Source organism: Erithacus rubecula, assembly GCF_903797595.1.
Source record: "Erithacus rubecula genome assembly, chromosome: 3".
NCBI lineage: Eukaryota > Metazoa > Chordata > Aves > Passeriformes > Muscicapidae > Erithacus > Erithacus rubecula.
Genome location: NC_136689.1, coordinates 66203414 through 66209413, shown reverse-complemented (window position 1 = coordinate 66209413; position 6000 = coordinate 66203414).

The following is a 6000-nucleotide window of genomic DNA, read 5'->3' as shown; positions in this document are numbered from 1 at the left end:
GGTGAGTAGCAGATCCTGCTACAGGACATGTTCTGACACTAATTCAGAGGTGAGTTACTTGGGAATAGCTTGGTTTATAAATACCACTCAGGACTGTGCAGAGCAGAGTCATCTCGAGTCCTGATCTAAGCAGAAATTCAATTTCAACACTTCTTGAAGTGTGGCAACAGCCAGGTGGGAAGCTGCTTTTCCCACCTGAGGAAATCACTGCTATGCTCTAGACAGCTCACTACAGGCTTTAATTGCTCAGAATAACACTTCTTCAGATGTGTGCTGCACACATCTGCTTTAACCAAGAATTCCATGTCCAGCAGTGCTGTGGGTGTCTGTGTCTAATCTGCAGCCCTGCCCTCTGCTGCAGCTGTATCAATGGTGCCTATTTTTAGCACAGCAGTCCCATAGGATGTGGGCTAGGTTGGAGGCTGCTTCAGCGACCTGAATGATAACAGGACTCTACATAGGGAGCATAATTTCCCTCTTCTGGCTAATTAAGTCTGTTAGGAGAGGCTTCCAAGTGAGAGCATCTAACTGCATATAAAATGAAAGATATTAATCTTCCTTTGCAGCTATTAATGAATCACCATTTAGATGCCTAATAAACTTGCACATTAAATCCTAATAGTATCCTGCTTCCTTCATTAACCTGAGCCACTCTATTGGTGAAAAAAACCCTGTTCTTCTACTAGGCACTACAGTGTCTGATACTCCCTGATCAGACTAGAGCCCTAAGTCTGGATCTGCACTCTCAGAGCTGCCTAAAGTGGTAATTCCATCTTTTCTATTTATCATGTGCATGTAACTGCTCTGCACCTCTCCTCTGACTCACTGAGATATACAATTCTCTGCCCTGCTGCATGCCTCATAAAAATCCTGTCTGGCACTGTAGCCCTGTGGAAAATAATGTCTGTTTTCCACTTAAATGCCCCAGATGTCTTAAGCCAAAGCCCATAAGTTCACAATATATTGCTGCAGTACCTGTTACTGTATCCCTCGACTGGCATTCTTGTTCCTGTTCGGCTGCTATCTGCTTGTACCCATTAGCAGCCAGTCTTTCTCCCCTCAGTCATGCTAATCACCCATCCTCCACAGCTGGCCTGCCACCTTCATCATTTCTCAGGTTGTTAAGCACGAAGGAGACAAATTGAATTACAAGTCTTCTCACAGCTCAGAAGCTGCGGTTCTGCACATTTCAGTGCAGATTGGGTAAATGTCCCTGTTGTCTCCTCAACTTGAGGAATGGGGCTGCCAGCCTTCTTAACCTGTCCAGAGCTGAACCCAAGGATATTATGGCATAAAGTAGAAAGGAGATATAAAATGTTCTGAGAAATTTATTGCTTGCACATTCAAGATGCCCAGCACCAGTGATTGTGCAGGCTCCATGGTGACACCACACCCATCAAACCCTGACCTCTGTGGGTCTCCTGCCAGAGAGCACCTCCACTCTTCTTCTGGCAATGATCATGTTTACCACCTAGAACCACAGGTTATATGGCCAATATAGGTTCAAATCTGTGATTATTATGTCATCTTGTTTATTGGATTAAATATTTACTAACTCTACAGAGAGATGATGCTATTAAGTCATTTCAAGTGAACTGCCCACTGACTTCTAAAAATGGTTGGAATCAGAGAAGAAACACAAGGAAATCCCCCAGCCATCAAAGCCTGTAACTTATTTTTGGAACCTACACATGAATAGATGCTGCTATTTTATTCTGAAACCCAAGGCAACATTAACTTATTATAAATACCAATGTCACATCAATGTTTTCTAGCAGCTGAGTCATCAAGCAGCTATACCTTCCAGAACAAACTAACTATACTCTTAACTCACTTGTTATACAAAAAATGTATCCCCAGGTATATAATCTTTGTAGATATTTCTGGAAAGTATTTATCTAAAACAGGAAAGATCATGCTAATATCAGGAAATGTTAGCAAAGACAAGGTTTATCATAATAAGCCAAGCAGAGGAACTCACTGTGAATGAAGCAGGGTGGTCATCAGTCACCTAAGTGAGTATCAGGCATGATATATCTCATGTCAGATGGCATCTGACATGAGAATCCCCACAACAACTCAGGAGCAGGACTAGAGGCAGCCATTCTTGTAGCCCACCTAAAAAATGCTAAAGATCTTGGATGGAGCTGAATAAGAGCCCCTGGTTAGAGGGTGTGGGTGAGGTCCCAGGTGAGGTGAATGGTCAGGGCAATCCAAGCCTATGAGGGCCCTCATGGCCATCACCTGCAGCCATCTGCACTTTCAATCCTGTGGGATTTGGGCATGAAATATGCAGAGTAAGGTGCATGTGGGAATAGCTGAAACAGAAACTGAATTCCCATGTTATTTACATGAGCTGTGAGATACTTTGAAGTGGCAACCACATTCAAATTTTTGCTGCAAAATATCTGTTTCCAGAAAGTTCAGCATATTCACTCTATACAAAGGCACCTGATCAGAGAGAGAGACCTGGAGACAGACTTCTTTCAACCAAACCAGCCAGGGCTGGTAACATTCCTTGCAGGATACTCGGTGAGGAACAGTTTGATTCAGCACCTGTTCACTGCCAGATCAGAGCTCTCTGACAAAGATGAGTTATTTCAGCTTCAATACTGGAACTATCTCTGGAGATCTCCTCTGTTTGCACTACAATCCTTCATTTATTTCTCATTCCCTCTCCTCCCAAGCCATTCCTTTGCCTCCTGCCCTCCCTTTGACATACACCTACTGCTGGTTTTCCTATCTGAAGGTCACTTCGAGATGGCTGGATGTACCAGTGCTCAACCACTGAAGCCAGCTTCAATAATACAAAGGGAAACTTGGCAAAATTTGGGACATTTCTCTTCTGAAATGAATCCATGCTCATTCAAAAGTCATGGAATCTGTTCAACTTAATTTTAATGACTACAAGGGAAAACAATGGGCAATAGCTGTTTTGCTGATGATGGTGCTGGTGGTGTTTTTTTTCCATTTTACATAACAAAGTTGGCTTCTGGTACATGTAATTATTTCTATTTCCAGCCTGCCCAGTACAAGGTGATACAGCTAAACAAGATTACTTGCAGATGATTTCCAAAGTGAACTGCAATGCTAAATGGACCTAACTTACTAATGGAAATTATCAAAGCTGCTTGGAACCCCCAGAATGCTGAGATTTGTAGAGAGGACCAGTCCTCCAAAGAACTGAGAGCCTCCTGTGAGTTGCCAGGGGATCCAAAGGAAGCTCAGTACCTCACGAGCACACATGCTGCAACTGTGGGTCAGTGTTGATTTTGGCAGGTTGTGTCAGAAACAGCTGTACCAGAGGGACATGCAAGGCCTTACATAGAGTGCCAACAGATGCTGTAAAACACTTTAATGAAGAATCTTCTAGTTTTTGAAGTTCATTGGAAAATACATACACAGAGCTGGTGCTGGAATGCTTTTAATCAAGATTCCGTGTTCACATTTGGGTTTTCTTCTCTCCAGTATATCAGCTGTCATTTCTATCTAAAAGTTCCTGAAAACTGTTTAGCAGAATTTGAGGGCTAAAGAAGGATGATTAAAGGCATTTCCACAGCCCAGGCCAGGGCTGGGCTCTAATCCAGTACTTTCTGGCAGAAGTGGGCACTTGTGCAGCTGAGAAATGATTAACCAGCCAGTTCCTCAGTTCAGTCATGTAGGTAGCCTCACAGGAAAACAGAAAATCAATTTTATGGTTCTGAAATGTTAGACAAGGCATCTTCAGAAAATAAGGAGCTTTTCTCTAAATCCTTACCTGAGCAGGTTCCCCTAATAGCAGTGTGTGAAGAATGACAGGCCAAACCTCTGCAGAAACTCCTATCCTGAAGTGCAACTCACCTGTATGCTGGATGTCCTGCTAAGACAAAAACTAAGCACTGCTAAATTCTGTCTCGGCCAACTCTTGCCGTTCCATCTTCCCTTCTGTGATACCAAAGTTCAGGCTGTTCTTTCCCTCAACAGAGCACAGTGGGTTATATGCATTAATTGTAAGAAATAGAGGCATGCTAACAGGGTTTGAGAAAGCCCAGGAAAGTCTGAATTCATACAGCTCTGTTGTAAATTGCATTCTACCAATCTTCACTGCTGCTTTTAGGTAAACAGGAATTCTCCATTTCTTAGATCTAGATATTTTATGTTTATTACCTTGGCATTTTGCTCTTATCTAAATCCCCCAATGTATGTATTACTAACAGAGTTAATTAGAATGAGAATGAGTTTAGAGCAAGAAGAAATTATCTGACAGCACTGAAAATGGGAATGGTTTGTGTGCTATAAAACTTGAGAACTGCACTTCAGGGTGTGAATATTTCAACAAGAAAGCAATTACACTGATGAGAGCTGATCAGTAAAATAGCCTGAATAATTTGTGTATGTGTGGGGAAGGGATTTCAGAGATAGCTGATTGGAGCAGGAATGGATATTACAGGAAACAATTAGAAAAAATTCTTTTTTCTGTCATTTTTATTTTAGAGTTTGATACTGAGCTACAGATTATTGCTGCTATGAAGAATGGACTTGGAATCCAAGACTGAGTTTTTAAAATGTAGTTGATGTAACAAAAAAAAAAAAAAAAAAAAAAAAAAAAAAAGAGAGACTGGTGGACAAAACAAAACAAAACAAAACAAAAGTGTCATACACTTTGTCTTCCCTAACTCTCCCAAGTTTTGGCAACACTGTAATGTCAGCATATTTCATGACCCAAGAAATAAAAACCAAACTATTTTGTCATTGCTGCTCCTGCCAAGAGACACATACCTCCTGCTCCTTCCCTAGACACCAGCACACTTCAGCTCTGTTCTGCTCAGGCAGCTCATAGCAAGGACTGGCACACATGATCCCCACAATGTGTGCCAAGGGCAGAAGCCAAAGCTGCAGAGAAAACACAGACCAGCTTTTCAAGGACAAGTCTTACATAGGAAGTGTCTTGGCATTGTGTGGAGAGGGGTTGGGGACAAAAATTAATAACAATGTTGATTTTTTACATTTCTGGAGGATCACACACAGCACTCATCTGTACTGTACTTCCAAAACACGCACAACAAAAATCCTGACCATCCAGCATCTGGGCCCCAAGGCCACCCACAGGTCTGGCTGTCCCTCCTGCCCCTTGGGCTTCTGCCATTTACTCATGGTCCAGGATCCCATGTCAATCCCCCCAGCTCATCAGCCCCTGCCCCAGCAACACCAGAGCTGGGCTGCTCTCCCACTCCCCAGAGCAGAGCCACATCCTGGCCTGCCCTTTGCCCACCCTCATCCTCAGGGAGGTGCCTGATGCCACCCTGGTGGCAGGCATCCTGCTCCTAGCAGGGTGATGGGACAGGCTCCAGCTGCCCAGCCCTGCCCCAACAGCCCCATGGGAGCCCACTGACCCTCACAGGGCCCTGACATTCAGCTTGACAAACTGCAAATGCACACAGCTTAGCTGGCTTTCATTTGAGGAATGTGGCTGTACATTTTAAAAATTAGCAGTACTTATGAATTCATTTTTTAACTCATGTAATTTAAAGTTCTCTAAAAGATGTTACCATGGGGTCAATAATTCATAGGAAAATTCAAATGAATTAGGGGACAACATTGTGTCAAAAACCATTGATGCTGCTTTCCAAAATATCAGTCAAGGAAAATTCAGTGATAGGGAGATGAAGTAGAATTACCCAAAGCAACATGGTAGGCTGGCAGCAAGGTCAGTAATTGAATTAAAATATTCCAACATCCAGTCCAACCCACGTCTACCAGATGTTATCTCTACTTCATCACGGCTAGCTAAGAACACTAGCAGAATAATTAAAACTAATGAGAGCAAAACAAACAAAAAAATCTTCACAATTCTAATTCAAGAGACTGCTCAGAAAGTCTTTGAGTGAGTGATAACATATTCCCTTCTACTATAGAAATTTACCTTATAAGAATCTGTTTCATCTTCAAAAACAATAATGGCCAAATTTGATGTCACTGATGTTAGTGAAAATAGAGAAATGCTCCACTAAGCTGAGTGGC